The sequence below is a fragment of the Carettochelys insculpta genome, chromosome 3 (genome assembly GCF_033958435.1).
Source record: "Carettochelys insculpta isolate YL-2023 chromosome 3, ASM3395843v1, whole genome shotgun sequence".
Taxonomy (NCBI): domain Eukaryota; kingdom Metazoa; phylum Chordata; order Testudines; family Carettochelyidae; genus Carettochelys; species Carettochelys insculpta.
In genome coordinates, this window is record NC_134139.1 from 62,518,789 (window position 1) to 62,538,573 (window position 19,785).

The 19,785-nt window shown below is 42.4% G+C and overlaps 1 long non-coding RNA gene across 2 annotated transcripts in view; it reads right to left on the bottom strand.

The window, feature by feature from the left end:
- Positions 1-18,268, bottom strand: part of LOC142010304 (uncharacterized) — a 42,973-nt gene extending 24,705 nt beyond the window's left edge. Inside the window, exons 1-3 of one of the 2 annotated variants that reach the window (XR_012644764.1) lie at positions 18,078-18,268; positions 17,272-17,387; positions 390-1,619 (exon numbers count right to left, since the gene is read on the bottom strand). This is a non-coding gene — a long non-coding RNA (uncharacterized LOC142010304). Of the gene's footprint in view, positions 1-389; positions 1,620-17,271; positions 17,388-18,077 lie in introns of those variants that run through there. The other variant, XR_012644763.1, reaches the window with a different exon arrangement.
- Between the last annotated feature and the right edge of the window lie 1,517 nt (positions 18,269-19,785).

Here is a 19,785-nt window from a genome sequence, read left to right on the forward strand (position 1 = left end):
CTTTCCTCTGAACCTCCAAATTCTTGCACACCCCATCTGTGGCCCCACAAAGTCACGAGAGCTCCTTGTCAGATTTCTCCTGCCACTGGCCATCTGCGATACCAGGAGGAGGAAACAGAATGGAACGGGTGCTCTACGGCTGCATGACCTATTTTTTGTTCCTCCTCCAATCATGCATCTGGGCAGAGACCCTTTGGGTGGTTCCCACTGACTCCTCAAACACTTTTGAGAAGCAGTGGCTGCTGTCAGGGGGCTCTCCATTCAGTGTGCCACTCTGGAGTCCTAACAAAACAAATAAGTAGTCATGTAGCACCTTAAACACTAACAAAATAATTTATTAGAGGACGAGCTTTCGTGGGGCAGACTCACTTCTTCAGATCTGGGTTTTCATTTGTTGTCTGCAGTACTTGCTGCTTGGGTCCGATGCCTGCTCCCCCATGCTTCAGGAGAGGAGCCTAGGCCTGTTTATCTTGGTACCTGCAAATAACGCTACACTGCATGTGCTATGCCCTGCCCCATCACATGGCTAAGAACCTAGCTGCAGAGAGGAGCCTAGCTCTGCTTTGTGACCCACCATTCAGGAAAACAGGTGGTCAGGTGCCTTTGTCACATGCAAGGTTCAAAATCAAATGACTGGATAGGATGGAGAAGAGAAAGATTTCTCTTGTGATAACAAATAGGGCACTCAGCCAGGATATGGGAGGTCATCAGTTCACGTCCCTTTCTCCTTGGGTATGTCTACACTACAGTGATCTCTCAACAGAAGTTACTGTCAGAAAGAGATGTTCCGACAAAACTTCTGTTGACAGATTGCGTCTACACACAAAAGCGGATCAAACTTTTGGTCTGCTCTGTTGACAAAAAGCTCCCCTGGAACATCTACATGGCTTTTTTGTTGACAATTTCTGTTGACAAAATGCATTTTGTGTGTAGACGTTCTGCAAATTTTGTTGACGCAACCTCATTTTTTTCCAACAAAATTCTCTAGTGTAGATGTAACCGATATCCTGAGGAGAGGAGGGGATTTGAACACCACTCTGCTATCTCCTTGGGGAGCACTCAAACTACTAGGCTGAAATGAGATCTTCTGCTGAAGCTTTTGCACTTGAATTAAATAATTATTTAGGTCAATGAAAGAGTTGGACTGACTGCATAGCCTAGTGGTTAAAACCACCACCCAAACAGCAGCAGAACACTGTTTAATGGCCTTCTCCCTTTCAGGAGGAACAGGGAATTGACCCAGGCAGCTCTGATGTACTGTGTGAGTACTTAGCATCCTCCCACTTCTACTTTGGGTAAACTCAGCTGAGGGGCCTGATTCTTTGTGCTGTCTCTGAGCATGCCTACTGCATCACAACACCCTGCCCCTGCCACATGTCATCGAGGTAAACAAATGCCCATCTTTCCTGGTTTGTGCATCGGTCTGAGGCTTAGATGGGAGATATGTGCCCAGCTTCATTGCACATGTATGGTGTCATACACTTGGGGCCAAGTGTGTTTAGGCAACTGCAGAGTTAGGTGACACTCAAACTGGAGTTTTGTGGATCATAGTAGAGCCTAAACGAAGTGGACTTGATTGCTTCAGTATCCTCATGGATAGCTCCAGGCCAAACAGACTACTGGAATAACAACAACAATAAAATGTAATTTTGTTAGTTTTTAATGCATCTTTCCTGTTTCCATAGCAGTTGCTTATTATCATTGAAAGATATAATTTAAAGCTGCCTTTGATTGTTTTTATGTTTAGCTCCAAAATAAATCATTTGTACATGAATGATAACGTCAATGTTTTTTATTGTTAAAAATATCCAGTCTTGGTGCTTTACTTCATGGAATGGCACATTTCCACACACACACTTTTTTCTGCTTTTTTTTAACCTTTATGGTAGATTGAAATGACTGGTGTGCAATGTTGCCTAGTGGTTACACTAACAGATTATGTGTCAGGCCTTCTGGGTTCTAATTTTGTGTCTGCAATGGATTGCGGTGCAATCTTAGGCATGCCATTTCACATCTTGGTGTTTTCGTTTGTTCACTGATAAAACGGTCATTGCTTACTCCCTCCCCGTAAAGAAGGGTCTTGTGAGTGTTAGTGAGAAGATTTACATGTACTTTGACAGCTTTACATGGAAGTGTCTGGAGAAGTGCAAAATCTAAACTACAACATAATAGGTGACCGGCATAAATAGGAAATGTTTGTGCAATAAATATAATAAACATTATTATTTAACAGTAATTTATCCTGCCTTACTGTGGAATTTATTGAACAGCAAGCAATATTTGCCATATAATTACATTAACACTTATACATGTTACCTCTGCCTATAGAATAATGTTCAATAGCATGTCTTGCAATGAAAAATATAATGCCTTTACCTAAAATTGTGACTTCAGATTAAAGTGCCATATGTAGTTATTTGGTTTCAAAAGTTATTCAGAATAAAACACATCTATTAGAGTAAGTGCAAGTGATGCCTGATAAAGAGAGCACATCTGGTCCATAGCTCTGATACAAACCCTGCAGTATTAATTATATTGATGGTTAAAGCTGAGGAGTGAGTTGAACATTATTTATAGTGATCTTTGCTAAGTAAATCGTTTAAAAAATGGCTTTCTGAATGTGACGTTTCCCTTTTAAGAAGCCCCACAAAATTAAAGAGGCTTTACAATAGAACATGAAACATATTGCAGAGGGAGAGACAGAAGCTTGCTTGATTAATGCACACGATTATCAGCAATGCAAATCACTTTCACTTATTAAGTCTTGTTTAATATCCTAATGAAGGCTTCCTGAGCAGATTTGATCATTCCAGAGAAAGTGACTCTGAACTAATGCCCTTTCAACATGTTGAAAATGAGCAGTGCTATAAAGAAAACCTCATTTACTATAATTCCAACCAAATGTGGTATCCTTTGCTCAGTTTCTACCCCACAGCAGGAGACAATTAACCTTTTCAATGCCAGAAGTGATTCCCAATACATTTCAGCTGTGAGGGCTAGCAGGTCAGGCATGAATGACATTTACCTTCAGCTTTTGCTCAAAACCCCTGCAATTATGCAAACACGTTAAGAAAGCTCTGAGCAACACTGCGGATTTGCACTAGCATTATAGACCTGTGGAAAAGTAATGTTTTTGCTTACAGAAGTGGTAAGTCTCAGAGGAACAGAGCATCATATATTGCGACTATCTGGGGATTCCTCTCTTTCACTGAGTGCATTTATAAAACTTAAAATAAATTAAAGCAGATGCTTTTTGAATACGTCCAATTTGCCTGACAAATGTTTGATTTCCTTTACTGAGCATCCGGAACCCTGTCACCTCTAAATTTGGAAGTGAAGGTATGTAAGGGAAAATGCCATGTTTTTCCTTTCCCTTCCCTAGAACTGTACACATGACATGCATATTAATTAGTTACTCCCAAACTCTTCCTAACACTAGAGCAATCACACCGAGGCACAGAGCAAATGAACACGACAGATTAATATACCAGATCCTACTTTGTATTGAAAAGTCCATTACTGTTGGCGCATGGGAAACTAGTACATTCTCAGCCTATGCTGCAAGCTTTACCTTAGCCAGACAGGCAGAGTTGCAATTCAGTCCTTCACAGTTTTAGCAACTTATAAACTCCCTCTTTAATTCAAGAGAAGACAAACAGTGTCAAGATATAAAGAACGAGCTTTGGCTTGGAAATGCGCCCCCCCCCCCATGTTTTCACCTTGTGCTTATCTTGAGATTTTCTAGGGAAAAAAAAAGACTCATAGATCTGTCTTTGAAAGAGCCATCCCTGGGGAACACAGCACCAGAGGGGGAAAAATTAAAAAGCAGAAAACCCTTGAGAATTTTCTAAACATTTTTGTCATTAGACTATTATTAGGACAAGGAATATGGATTGGATTCTAGGTTTGTAGTCCACTTCAGAAAACACATTGCTCATCCAAACCACTCACTGGGGACTGGCTTTTAATGTAGATTTGTAATATATCAGATTGGTGGTAAACATTTCTTCATCACTTTGAATTTCCATATCAAATGAGACTAGAGGATAGGGTATGTGGGTGTTATGTATGTTTTGCACATGGTGTGGGCAAGTAACCACAAACTGCATGCTGAATTTTAAAGGGACATGCAGATTTCTGCTGCTAATAAGGTAACAAGACAAGCAAAATAAATAAATAAATAAAATGAAAAAGGTAAGGCAAGTTTAAGATCTCGAATTGCTAGAAAGAAAAGTTAATATATTCTAAAGCATTCGACACTCTAGGGAGGTTAAACTAAACTGCAAGGGTATTTTCCTGTGGAAAGGAACTATAAAGATAAAACAAATTAATCATTTGAGTCAGTCAAGGAAACCTCGTATGTGGATCCCACTGGTACATGAGCAGTGTATATCTGAATTTTTTCTTTGGTTTTCAGGCAAAAAAGTGTTTGTGTGTTTAGAGGGCATGGAGAAAAGGATGGATACCAGTAGATCTTGTATTAGAGATGGAGGTGAATGGAGCAGCTTCCCCCGGGTCAGCAGTATGTGCAGGACAACAGACTTGCTGGGCCCCAGGCAAGGTTGGAAGGGGGTTTCCCCCAGAAGGGGCAGGACCTACAGCGGAAGGGGTGGAGCACAGGCTCAGAGTGCTTGTGGCAATTTAAAGGGCACAGCATTTCAGTCACTGCTGCTGCTGCAGTAGCAGTGGTGGTGGCTGGGAGGCCCAGACCCTTTTGAATTGTCCTCGGGTAGTTACCCCAGTTGTCACTCCCCTGCTCTGTTGGCATCTTTCCCCTTGTCTCTGTGCGTGTTTGTGTGATGTCTAATATAATTTGCTCATATGGGCTACGTCTACACGTGAAGCCTACATCGAAGTAGCTTATTTCGATGTAGCAACATCGAAATAGGCTATTTCGATGAATAACGTCTACACGTCCTCCAGGGCTGGCAACGTTGATGTTCAACATCGACGTTGCGCAGCACCACATCGAAATAGGCACAGCGAGGGAACGTCTACACGCCAAAGTAGCACACATCGAAATAAGGGTGCCAGGCACAGCTGCAGACAGGGTCACAGGGCGGACTCAACAGCCAGCCGCTCCCTTAAAGGGCCCCTCCCAGACACACTTGCACTAAACAACACAAGATCCACAGAGCCGACAACTGGTTGCAGACCCTGTGCCTGCAGCATGGATCCCCAGCTGCAGCAGCAGCAGCCAGAAGCCCTGGGCTAAGGGCTGCTGCCCATGGTGACCATAGAGCCCCGCAGGGGCTGGAGAGAGAGCGTCTCTCAACCCCTCAGCTGATGGCCGCCATGGCGGACCCCGCTATTTCGAAGTTGCGGGACGCGCAATGACTACACAGTCCCTACTTCGATGTTGAACGTCGAAGTAGGGCGCTATCCCCATCTCCTGATGAGGATAGCGACTTTGACGTCTCGCCACCTAACGTCGAAGTTAACTTCGAAATAGCGCCTGATGCGTGTAGCCGTGACAGGCGCTATTTCGAAGTTAGTGCCGCTACTTTGAAGTAGCGTGCATGTGTAGACACGGCTATGAAGAGCTTTAAGCTTCAGAACTCAGTAGGGCTTTATTGCTGACCCTTAAACTTCAGAAAGTCCCAATCCCATTTCTGACTGCAGAACAAAGGGCAGGAGTCACTTTAGTGCTTCCTGCCACCTACCCATGAGAGCTGCTTAAAATGGAATCCTGTTTAAAAAGAAAATTTTAAAGTGGTGTTTGTTTTAAGGTGGTTGCAAGAGATCCATATTTTACCTTTTTTTTAACTCTCACCTCAATATTTCTATTTAAAAAGAAAATGAAGTCACAGTTGTTGGATTTTGGGGTTTTTTTTGAAAAGCTGAAAACAAACAGAATATTAAGAACAAGAGGGAGAGAGTAGGAGGAAAATGAACAGTCATGGAAAGCTAAGGCTAAATAAGTTTTGGGGTCATATTGGGTCCATTAGTCTGATTCAGCTCCTGGGTGATAGCAGAGCTGTGGCATGCATTGCCTTTTCTCATTTGCGGTTGGCCTCGAGGCTATGATTGTTCCTCTCTGTTATTGACATTTCCATGCCTTTGTAATCTCTGTATCAGTACATTGTACTTTGTTTGGGCCTACCCATGGAAAGCTCCTATAAGCTCCCTTTGGGACAGATAATACCAAAGTATATTTATGTGCTTCTACATAGAGGTTCAAGGTGCTGGTCAATCTAGAAAGCACTAAACCAGTGCTGCTTAACCTGGGGTGCATGCACCCCTTGGGGGGGTGCGTGATGCCCTTTCTTGGGGGAGCAAGACACGCCTCATTTTTTTTAGAAAGTAAATCATTGAAATCACAAATTAAGCACAGGCACATAAGTACGACTACTTTGTTTCATCAAACCTATGTATCAATTCAGTTAGCTGCTGTTAGCACACCAGTTGCAGTTTATTTCCACAGCAAAACTCTGCAACATCTCTGGGTCATACTTGCATATTTTTGTATGCCTACTGTACTAGTATTTGTGGTGAGTAATAACATAAAACTACTTTACATGCATATTTAAAATGCATGTAAAAGTGCATAGCCCCCTATTTTTGATTTTTCATAAGGGGTGTGAGAACCAAAGGGGTCCAGGCTGCAGTAAAGGTGAAGAACCACAGCTCTAAATGAACCAGAACTACAGAGCTGGTTTGTCTAAGGGCAGTGCTTTTTTTGTGCCGGTACTTGCCGGTATTGAGTACTGGCACCATGGCAGCGCCAGTCATGGGATTGGCTTGGGGTGAGGGGTGGGGAGCAGGAAGCTTGCTGAGTACCAGCTCCTCTCTTGTTCATAGGGTGACCATATTTCTCTATGGCTGTGTCTACACTAGCCCCAAACTTCGAAATGGCCGTGCAAATGGCCATTTCGAAGTTTACTAGTGAAGTGCTGAAATACATATTCAGCGCCTCATTAGCATGCGGGCGGCTGCGGCACTTTGAGATTGACATGGCTCGCCGCTGCGTGCCTCGTCCCGATGGGGCTCCTTTTTGAAAGGACCCCGCCTACTTCGAAGTCCCCTTATTCCTACGAGCAGATGGGAATAAGGGGACTTCGAAGTGGGCGGGGTCCTTTCGAAAAGGAGCCCCGTTGGGACGAGCCACGCAGCAGCGAGCCGCGTCAATTTCGAAGTGACGTGGCCTCCCGCATGCTAATGAGGCGCTGAATATGTATTTCAGCACTTCATTAGTAAACTTCGAAATGGCCATTTGCACGGCCATTTCGAAGTTTGGGGCTAGTGTAGACATGGCCTATGTGAAATATGCAGATGCCTGGTAAAATTGCTGGGAATTGAGCAAGTTCAATGGCAATCCATTAGAACTGTGCAGTACAAATATTCACTATAACTTTATATTGACTGAGCATCCATTTAAACCATATCTGCCTTATAATAAAATTGGTAAAAATTAAACAAATATCTACAATTAAGTGATTATTGCTCTGTGGAATTGCCTGCCTTGTCCTCATCTTGCTGTCCCCCAGAGTGTGGGCTGGTAGTGTGGGGGGCTGACAGTGAGAGAGAGAGAGGTACAGGAGTCAGAGCAGAGGACTAGAGAAATGTGGGAGTATGTGAGTGAGCCGTTGGAAATTGGGGCTGGGTGTGCGAGCAGGAGTCAGGGACAGGGGACAGGAGGCTGGGAGCGGGGAAGAATGCTGGGGCAGGGTTCTGGAACAATGCAAACCATTGGATACTTTTGCAGCAGTATAAAAAGCTAATGGAACCTAGTAGGCCAATTTTAACCCCCCTCCCTCTCATTTAAATTTCACTTGAGTCAGTGGATTTACAACAGATAAATTATGGTGCCTGTTTGTTTCCTAGTTGCTGCCTGTGGGCCACCCCTTCCTCCTGCCCTTGCCAGTCTTGGCCTGGCTATCTCCCCTATTCCCCAGGGCAGGGCCAGATTAAGATAAGGGCTGCAGCCTAACAGTTCAAATACCCCTCCCCAAACAAATGTTAAAACTTGATGGAAATCACTTACTTGGAAATCCAGGTCCAAACAGTTTCAATTAAAGAGCCGGCCCACCTTCTCCAGCCTCTCCAGGCAGCTCTTTAAACAGACAGCCCTGGCTGCTTAAAGAGCTGTCTCCTTAAAATTCAGGTCCCTTCTTTGCAACATATGGGACAATCAGCCTGCTTTTTTTAAAAAAAAAAATGTTGGAATGCTCTCCAGGAAGCCAAAAAATGGGACAGTCCCGGTTGAAATGGGATGGATGGTCACCCTATCTCTTTCCCTCTGCTTGAGCTTCCTCCTTGTGGCAATGGGGAAGAACCTGATTTGTCTGAGTTGCAGACTTCTCAACAAGCTTGTTCTGTTTTAATTGATCCCAGGACTCTGTAGAAGAATATGGCCTTGTGCACATTTGGACAATGCATGGTGTTAACATGATCTAATTGGCATGTTTCAATTAACACATTAGATGCAATGTTGCCCTTCTTGTGGACAACAACAGTCATTTAAAATGTGCTAGCTGATCATGACTAATGTTAGGGGGTTAATTTATGAATCAGCTACGCATAACGAAGGAAAGCACTCAAAGGTCTTCTCTTCCTAGTCTGCTCCACTGACCTCTTCATTCCTACTGTCTCTCTGCCATCTCACATAAGTTCTCTTTTTGCTATGTCATCCTCTCTGGATGATTTCCCCCAATTTCTTGTCCCCATGCCCAGTCTTGTCATTCAGCCACCCAAGGAGGCTCTGGTTTGCAGCTTCCTTTAATTAGTCCTAGTAGGCAGATTGGGAGTTCCCTCAGAGCTTATCGTAACAAAGAACCGGTTTACAGAAATGCCACTAAGGGTAAGTCTACATTGCAATGTATGTCTAAGGCTACGTCTACACGTGAAGCCTACTTCGAAGTAGCCTATTTCGATGTGGAGACATCGAAATAGGCTATTTCGATGAATAACGTCTACACATCCTCCAGGGCTGGCAACGTCGATGTTCAACATCGACGTTGCACAGCACCACATCGAAATAGGCGCAGCGAGGGAACGTCTACACGCCATAGTAGCACACATCGAAATAAGGGTGCCAGGCACAGCTGCAGACAGGGTCACAGGGCGGACTCAACAGCAAGCCGCTCCCTTAAAGGGCCCCTCCCAGACACACTTGCACTAAACAGCACAAGATACACAGAGCCGACAACGAGTTGCAGACCCTGTGCATGCAGCATGAATCCCCCACTGCAGCAGCAGCAGCCAGAAGCCCTGGGCTAAGGGCTGCTGCTCACGGTGACCATAGAGCCCTGCATGGGCTGGAGAGACAGCGTCTCTCAACCCCCCAGCTGATGGCCGCCATGGAGGACCCCACAATTCCGATGTTGCGGGACGCGCGACAACTACACGGTCCCTACTTCGACGTTGAACGTCGAAGTAGGGCGCTATTCCCATCCCCTCATGGCATTAGCGGCTTCAACGTCTCGCCGCCTAATGTCGATGTTAACATCGAAATAGCGCCCAACACGTGTAGCCGTGACGGGCGCTATTTCAAAGTTCGTGCTGCTACTTCGAAGTAGCGTGCACGTGTAGACACAGCTTAAGGTTATTAGAACTTGAGTCAGCAGGCCCAAGGTTAGAGAACCCAGAGCTTGACCATCTAAACTGGTTAAGGATCTTCTAATTTGGGCCCAAACCCAGAGCTCCTGCATCCATATTGTTGTATACATACCCCAGTCCAATTGACCACATCTGAGACTTCCCAGCATACTCCTGAAATGTGGCTCCTCTAGCTCTTTGTCCATGGTGCAGCAGTGTGTGAAAACTTAACAGTCCAGAAGACAGACAAAGTCAGCTCCTTGGACTGCGGGATACTTTTAGCAGACTCCCAGATCATGTCTGCACTGCGAAACAATAGAGCTTGAACGCATGGTCCCAGCTTGACTCATGCCCAGACTGCCACTCCTGTGTTAGGTGGCTCAGCCCTGGGTTAGTGCAGTTTGTGTGTAGATGGGTGAGGTATTGGGCTTAAGCTCTGCTTAAACTTGTAAGCAGGGTTTGCAGGAATGCTTCTATTACAGTTTGCTAGGATGGGAGAGAAACCCTATAGCTGCAGAGCAGGTGTACTAGGCAGTAGACGCTTTCACTGTATCACACAGACACTTTCACTATAACACACAGCTCAGGTGCTTAAATCTTGACTTAAAGGGGAGTGCCTCCAAAGGGCGAGAGAGGTTACTTTCCATGCCCCTTCAATCCATTTCTCAGCAGAGGTGTTGCCAATGGCTTTAGTGAGATGGACACCTTAGAATCATAGAATCATAGCATCTTAGCACTGAAAGGGACCTCAGGAGCTCATCAGCCTCCTGCCAAAGCAGGATCAACCCCAACTAAATCATCCCAGCTGGGACTTTGTCAAGCTGCAACTTAGAAATCTTGCCAGTGGAAAATGAATTGAGGCCATCAGGTTGCTTTATAGAGACCAAGAAAGAATAGTAACTTTTGATCACTACTGAACTGGTCTGGTCAAATCAGTGATCTATTGTTTAACTCCTCTGAATCGTCAACTCTGGTTTAAAAACAATAAATTTTAAGATGTACCTCCCAAGGCTCTAGGACAAGTGTATGGCAGAGTTTATTCTACCATTTCTAAGAAAGTACAAATTCACTTCTGTTTCTTAATTCACATCTCTGTATATTTCCCTTGTTTACTTACACTTTTTAACTCTTAATTATGTGAGCTGTAAAAGGGGTATTAATCTTCAGTTTGAATAGACCAGTGTGTGTCAATCACAAAAAGCTTATGGGAGACTCTGATTTCTAGATGCTGGATACTCACAACTGGCCTTGCAGTTAGAGGGGACTGGAAGTCTGATGCCTCTCTCTAAATCAAGCTCCCAGGACTTGTGATTTTTTTAAAAACCGGAGTCTTAACTTTGCCTTTCAGGTCCATAGCAGTTTGCATCCCAGCATTTGGTTGTACTGAAGCAGTGTGTTTAATACTAAAAACACATCATTTTTCAAGTTGTAAAGTAATTAGTGATAAAATAAAACTACCTCTTGCAAAATGTGTTTAATTACATAACACAAAATATTAAATGATGTATTTCCGCATCCCGTCCCTCATAGAGCACTTAATCCACAAAGGATAAAGTTCTCTCTGGGGAGTAGATGACTCAGGAATTGGTAACAGAATCTGCAACCTTCACCTCTCAGCCACTATTTCATGGATGTTAAGTGGCTTAAATGAAATGCATTGGTGGTCCAAGTCTAGTTCCAAGCAAGCAAGTGTTCATGTCAAATAAACCAGCATCATGACACAGGAGCTTTTGATAAAAGGCCACAGTCTGAAGGGACATGGAAGCAGAATCACTCTTTCTCCCCTCTGACATTTTAAGTCATAACTGAGGCAAATTGTTGTGGTGTTGTGGAGAAGCCATTAATGATGCTGTACTAAACAGAAGACATGAATACCTAGGGCGGCTAATCCTTTGGTTTTCATGAGTGCTAAACAGATTTTATGAAATAATTCATGCATGTGTCATATCTAGCTATGACACTGGGCTGCATTCTATTTTTGGTCTTCCATTGTACATGGTTGAGCCACTATTATGGGTTTTTTAGCTCAGAGCAGATTATTCAGAGAGACGAACATGCTGGCTACTTCTACACTACAGCGATCCTTCGAAAGGAGTTCTTCCAAAAGTTCTCTTCCAAAAAAACTACACACACACACACACACAGATTGAAAAAACCCATCCACTCTTTCGATAGAGAACATCCACACAGCCCCCCCTGCTCTTTCAAAAGAACAGTCTGGGGATCAAAAAATCCGGTGCCGTGAGGACTGCTCTTTTGAAGAAAAGGGGCCTCTGGGGTGTCTACGCATGTTTTTTTCCAAAAGAATCTTTTGGAAAAACAATCAAGCAGTCCTACAGCACTTTAAAGACGAACAATTTATTAGGTGATGAGCTTTTGTGGGACAGACCCACTTCTTCAGGCCACCTACTAAATTATTTTGTTCGTCTTTAAAGTGCTATTTGATGGATTTTTTTGTTTTGATGGAATACAGACAAACACAGCTACCTCTCTCTCACTTTTGGAAAGAGGCGCTGTTCCTTAGGTGGGAGAGGAAGAGAGCCACCGGAAAAAGTTCGGTGTTCTTTTGATTTCAGATCAAAAGAGCATAGTTTGCGTGTAGATGCTCCATGGGCATTTTTCAAAAGAGCCCCGGCTTTTTTGAAACAACTCACTTGTGTAGACATAACCACTATGTTCTTTTATGGTGACTGGTTCACACTTTTAGTCTTTGTGTGGAAAACATTTCTCTTCCTGGAGAACTCAATTTTTCAAGTAATTGATGATATTTAAAAAGTGTTAACTCCCTTTCCAATCAACAGGTATTGGAGCAATCTTCTCGTCCAGTAAACAGAAACAGAGAGTGTATGTCTGATTCCATGTCAATGGGAGTTTTGTCCTTGCCTTCCGTGGGGGCCAGGATTTCACCGAGGCTGTTCATAGGCACCACCTAGAATAGGAAGCTAGGTTGTTTTTAGTAATATCAAACCAAATGTTACAGTGGCTGAAATAAATCAGGGTGGAAACACCGTAGTGGATAATGACAGGTATACATGAGAATAGATTGAGCCTCCAGAGAGTAAAAGAAGATAACTTTTAGATCAGCTGTGCATTTCACCACCCAGCTGTGAGGTGTGTAGATAAAGATAATGGGTGCGGGTACAAGTTTTGTTTCACTGTTGACGTGGTACCTAGATGAACTTTGACATGACACCAACTGTAATTGTTTGATAAGTGTAAGAAGTGAAAAGCCAGCAATAACACTAGATGGTATCAAATCTCTAAAATAATACATGACTGAAGAGGGTAGGAATAAAAAAAACTTGCAATATAAAAATAAAAACAGAAAAAAGTCACACTTCATTCATGGAGGTAAAGAAACATCAGAGAAAACAGCTCTTTCATTTTCTTCCTTGTATTTAACAAGAAAATTGCATAAATACAAACCAAAAAAATCTTTAAGTGTGGCAAAGCAAGTGATATGCCGCCAACATTTGAATGTAGGAATCCCTCAGAAATGTTCAGTCTCTGTTTCCAATGCATTAGATGCTCCCTGGGTAAAAAATATTCTCTCCCCACCCCTGCCATAAAACCTCCCGTTCCAGAGCCTCCATCCCCAGAACTTTCATTGCTGTTCCTCATGTTACAACTGCTCTCTGACTGATCAGAGGGCTTTATTTGATGGGCCTGTCTGTTCAGTGGCTTTTATAAGTTTAAAAGGCATCTGAAAATATGTTTCTAAAAATTATCTAAACTAATATCCTCATCTTTTAACCTGTATCTTCAAGGTTACATTCAGAACCCTTGTTAGCAGGGACAAATCCCGAACACCTTGTTTGGGCAAGACTCATCCTGAAATGTTTTTTGACAATTTGCACTCTTAGGAGTTTTGTTCAAGTAAGGCCTGGTGGATTGAGCTCCTAAAGGCCATGCTAGCCAGGATAGCAAATGTCACTCACTTTGATCAAAATTTATATGAACTTTCTCTGTTTATCCAGTTTTTAGCTGATTCTCTTTGTGCTGGAAAAAATTTGAGAACAGATTTCATGAGAATAAGCTTTATGGGAACAGCTAGGGCCAAAGATGAAAAAAAGAGGAAGAATTACAAGATTGCTCTGTCTTTGGTGAGCCTGGTGTAGACCTAGAGATGGGAAACTAACAGGTCTATACCAGGCTCACCACAGACAGAGCCACGGGCCTCAGCAAGTGTAAGTCAACCCTAGCAACCCCCACTTAGGAACCCTGATCCCAAAGTTTGGGACCCCGATCCTCAGTCTGAGAACTGCTGGGCTAGCTCACTTCTTCCTAATGTCATAGACTCAGGAGGAACAGAGGAACCTGGAGAGAGTTAGATTTAGTCCAAGACTTTCCAGGATAACTATTCATTTTGAGAGCTCCAATTTATGATGTCTTAAAAGGGCTTGATTTTCAGAAGAGAGGTGCTCAGCATTTTCTGAAAATTGACCCCTTTAAGATGTCACCTGTTGGGAACACAAAGTCACTTGTCACACTGGAAAATCTTGGCCTCCATACCAGGCATTAGGATGAACAACAGCTTCTGGCGAACAGCAGAGTGACAAAAACATTGGGGAGATTGGGTCAGGAAGTAGTGAGCACAGGAAGTTGAGTATTAAAGCAGCTTAACAGGTGTGCACTAAAAAAACAAGACGCTGCAAGGCGCAAGGCTTACAAATAACAGTAGTGTTACCCTTTCTGACATGAGCAATTAGCCAAATGTTCAGGGTCTGGGAAGTTTTTCCAGCTAGGAGGATAAATTGGTGATAGGCATTTTTTGATGCCGTTTTATCAGTTTACAAAGAAGGTATGAAGTCCTGTGTCTCTAATTGCAGCAGGAATTCAGTTGCAGGAAACAGTTCCTTTTGCTCACAGGAATATCCTCTTCTTTTCTACCCTAACCTCTAAAGTCTCTCCCCAAGTTTTCTCCCAGAACCCTACGCTACTTTCAGTGTCTTGTTCAGGCAATTTGTGTGGCTTGTTTGTGTTGCCCGGAGGGTCTCTCTCTCTCTCTCTCTCTCTCTCTCTCTGTTTCTGTGTATTCTATCTCGCTCTACCTCTTAAACAATAACTCAGTCCAAAGGTTCTGTATGGGTTCACAACCTCTTTTGTTTCAGGGGCGGAGAGTTGTGATTAATTTATCCTCACAGCTATGTTAACTGAGGGGGGCATTCACACCCAATCTCAATGAAATTTTAATTCAGACCATAAACAAGTTTCATCAAGCTCATTAACAGTACCAAAGGTTTCAGTGTTCACTGATTCTTTGAGCTTAATGTTACCATCCCAGTTTCAGGATCTGTCTGAAAGGCTATCATGGACTCCGAGAATAATGGCACTAGGAAAGATCCTGTATCGAATACCATCTTGTTGCTTTGACCAGTCACCTTTTAAATATTTATGTTTTATTTTTATCTCTGCATTAGTGAGACATTATTTGTGCACAGGCTGTTAAAAACAGTTCTAAGGGAAACACACTTCCAGCTGGTTTCCTCCTGTTTTCCATCTGCTGCATGGATGTGTCTTTGGAGGCATTTAACTGTTTCTTGTCATGGTAATTGGTATTTTTGAGTGGTGGAGGTGGGAGGGGTGCGGGAAAGAAACCCTGAGGCATCTGTTTGTACTCAGTTGATGTAAAAACACTTATCCTGCTTATTTCCTAATAAATATTGCACTCTTTTACAGAAGACGGGGTGGGATGGGGTAGGGTAATATACTTCATGTGACAAAGTTTTTAAGAGTTAACTTCCCCAGTTGGTATCTTTGTATTCCTCTATTTATGCATCACTACTCTTTTCCTATTTAATCTTAAATATGTAAATCCTCAATTTATCTGGAATTACTTAGTGAAAGGCTGATGTGTGAGTGTGGCAGATTATAATATTCCATCACCACCCCTGATCCTCTTTACCTCTTATTCTTTTCATACCAGATCAAAAAAAAAAAAAAAAGCTGTATGCGTGCCACAAGAATATATTATTTTAAGAGACTGGGACTTAGAAATTGATTTCCTTGATGAGAAAAGGAAAAGTCTCCTTGTGACCTGAAGGGTCACTTCATAATCCTGTCACTCTACATCAAAAAGCTCTTTTTTTTCTCCCTTTTAGTAGAAGATGAGAATATTTCTGAAAAGGAATTAATTTTTCAGATACAGTGAAAACGATGACTTAGAGAGACTTAGCAGATGAGAGGGCTGTCCTATTCAGAATACATCTCCTGTGATTAGAACAAGCTCCGAATATATTTTAGGGTCAGGCAGTTTTAGATGGAGATTGGGATTTGTATTTTGGGATGAAACCGATCTTATATTTTTATCAGAGTACTTAAGGTTTAAGCTGTAGTCTTGCCTTTTTGCAAAGGGATTTTGCAGGTTTTTATAATGGGGATTGGTGCAAGCAGCCAATAGTTTCTATGCATGGATTTTAGTTAATAGGATATTTGAACTGAAATGACTTTCATCACCAATAATTAGGTTCAATTTGCAATAGTTTTTATGAAAGATTTTCTTAATAAAGAACAACAGATTTAATTTTGTAAGTATTTCATAATCTATTTCATGTACAGAGTACTTAAATTTACTTTAAGGAACAGTCATAAAGTCAGATGCTTCAACAGCACAACATGATCATCAGTTTATGATATTCTCTGTGCATGCATGTGCAAAATATGAAAGTCCTAGCCAGAGTCTGTGTACAATAATGTTATCATTATATTATGGTAGTCATTGAGAGGCTCAAAAATAGGTAGCTTTGGTCAAAGCCTCAACAATTATAAAATAATGATATCAATGTTTGGATTCTGTGTCCGCTAAAGTATATTTTATAATGTGCAGCCTTAGTAACATGCATGTGTTTTGTATGTTTTGAATGTAGTGTATATGTAGACAGATAACAAGTCCTGGTTCCACACTTAGACCCACTGCAAGGGACCTCTGCATCTGTGATCAGATCAGGACTCTAGTAATATTGTTTGGCCTGGAGAAAGCACAGAAAGTTATTGCCCCATGATGAAAACAGTTCCCAAGACTGAGTAGGTGAGCTAAAGGCGAGGACATAGAAGAACTAGGGACTGTTCCCTAAGGATGCCTGCCTTTGCAGGGTCCATTGGTTTTTCATTTAACTACGACATTTTGTTTCTTGTTGTTGTCCCTGCTATTTGGTAGTGGCCATGTTGGGAAATTGATGGCAATATGCCCTGCATGAGGAGCCTGTGTAGGACTGTGGAATGAGCCATAACCAGAACTTCAATTCTGAATCTAGTTCCTAGATGTGATGGCAGTTTCAAATTATAAACACGGGACTCAAATCTTCTCGTATGAGTTAGACTTAGAATCAAATGGGGGGGGTCTGTTTTTATGTTTCACTTGAAATGTGAAATGCTGCTGGTTATCTGGTATGAATAGTTGATTTTTGTAAGGTTTCCTGAACTCAAAATGGTAGAAATTTTGAGTTTTTTTGGTACTGTGGAAACACAAGGAGTTCTACAACTTGAGTGGAAACCCTTAGTCTAACCTTAATGCAACTCAACACCATCTCCTGTTTCACCTTTAATAAATAAGAAGAGTATATGCAGGAGAGTAATTTTCTGTATTTTACAAATATAATCTTAGATTAAATTCTCTGCTCATTAGTACAATCTAAAAGGTATGTATGTGTTGGCAGGGTGAGGGGGAGGGCGTTGAGTTAATCCGAAGCAAAGCTGGATATAAAGGTTTCACATCAGTCACGTGAGCCCCAATACCTGATGTTCTGGAAGCTCTAGATACAGATAGAGAAGAATTGAGAGGCCAGTTTCCTCACGTTCAGCCATTTCATCTGAGATCTTTCAAAAGCCAGCCCTGCATCTGTTTATCAGTCCTTAAAAACAGAAACAAAATGATCTTCCTCTGTAATTCTGAGTGGTACAAAATGTTTACTCTTCCGCTTTGGGTTACGTTCAATAAGTTCCAGGTTGCCTCAATTCATCGGAACCAACTCCCTCCCCTGAGTCACAAAACAAGTAAAGACAGTTCAAAATTCTTTTCAATTCAGGGTCTGAAAGGGCACCCCCTCCCATGGCATTCCAGTACTTTCCCATTAAGTATTAAATAACATGACACATCTGTCGCATATGGTTCTTCATTTCTAAAATTCTCCACCTTGCCCTTCTTTTGATCTCTGTCCAAACCTGCTCACCAGCCACAGTTACAGTGTCACTATTTCATCTGTGTTGCGCACCCTACTACACTTGGAGCTCTTCCTGTCCCACCCTACACCTCAGCTTTGAGGCTGAGTCACTTCAAGTCCAAACATTTCCTTACAAATCTCTGTTTTGTTTTTCTTCAGCTTAAGACTGGCTGTCTTCCTAATGCCTTGTATGATGCTGTATGCAAAGGAGCTCTCAAAAAAATGAACCACATTGCATTATAAATATGACCTAAAAATTCCAGAAGCCTTTTTTTAATGGTTATTATAATGGGATATTAACTCTATCACAGCCCTGTATTTATCAACTAATATATCATTCCATACAGCAGTGCTCTAAAGATCGTTGAAATATAAACTTACTGTATTTGATCCCAGTGGAAGCAGGATGTGGTTGTTCTCTGAACTAGCTTTCAGAGAGGAGTCTTCAGAACTCTTGTAACTATATTTGATCAAAGACGCTAAGCCCCAAAGTGTCGTATATAAATATTGAAACATATTGTGAAAGAAAACATCTATCAGAACTGAAAAGTCAAATGGGTGTTGGTACAGGATTTGCCTATTGTTTCTGCAAAGGGGAAAACTCACCTCAGAGAATGATTTCAACATAATCAGTTCCTTTTAAGTGAAAAATACAGAGTCAGTTCCATTCTTTCCAAATGAAATCTAACCTTAAGCCAAGAACTGAGCTGTCCAGGTTGACAACATTCAGGAAACTGTGCTCTTCTGGAGAGATGACTGTAGTGGTAAAGATAAACCGGCAGGAAGATTTCTTTGGAATGATACAAATTTAATGAATCATAGCTATATAAAAATCCCCAGCTGGTCTTAAATTTCTGGGAGATTTGAGTGATAAAAGATATTTCCCCTGTCCTCTTAGATGTATATTAGAGATGAGAGGGCTTGGATAAACCCTCCTGGGAATCAAGCTTTCCTTTTCTTTAATTTGTGTTCAAGAAGGTAAAGAGCTGGCTATGCTCTTGAGCCTTAAAAGGGTACAATTAGTTATTTGCTATTATTGGACTTTTAGAACGGTAGACTTCCACTCTTTTGTATTTTGAAAAAGTGATTGTCAAAGCAACATATTTGACCACCCACCCCTGTTCTCATTTGCCCCCCTCATTCTTGCAAGCTACAGCCTGTCCTCTCTATTAACACATTGATTTATTTAAATTAAAAATAATGATCTTTCTCCCCTCTCTTCTTCCAGCTGCAGAGCCTCTCCCTGATCCTTATTAACAAATTGATTGTGGTATTGGTGTCAGTGTGGCTCATTTACTAGTCCTTTTGACTGAGGTCCAGATAATTGGTGGAACTGGGGTTGGGGGGTGGGGGAGGTGAGGTGGGAGGGGTGGGGAAGGGGTTTCAGCTTTCACACATAGATTTTGGACCATGCACAAAGCTGTCACTGCTGCTGTGGTCTGGCCTGTTGCTAGAAATGCCAATGAGACATTGAGGCCCCCTTTGGTAGCAAAGGTCCAGCTAGAAGTTAAAGCCCCCATGGGAGCTCTTTGAAAAGCCTATGAGGGAGAACTGCAAAGTACTAGCTGACAACATCAGCTCTCATATCTGATCCTGCAGCTCTCATTCAGGCAAGTGGTCCCAATGTACTCAATCAAGAAGACTACTTGTGTGAATGAGGCTTTCGGGATCTGTATGGAATCAGTATGGAAGCTTTCGCTGAGCACGTAATGGCTGCTGCGCACCTATTCCATTCGCTGCATTGCCATTTGAGCTTTGGGATGCCAGGAATACCAAAGATACCACATAAACCCCAGTGTTCTTGTATTTATTTAAAACAAAACCACCGGGGGCTTTCCCGCTTCCCTCTTCAAGCTGCAGGAAACAGCAGCCTTGTTTAGTGTAATGTGTCTCATGCACACTCTTTGAAGGCTGGTATATCCAGTCCTTCTTCCAGCTTTACTGCGTCTGATACACGGCACAGGATCCAATGCAAGCCCTGCTGATTAAATAACTAGCTGCTGTAACAGTAACATGGCTGGCAGGGTTTGCAGCAGTGCGTGGTGAGCTAAAGCAGAAACATCTTGTTCACCCTAATTTGTATCTCTGC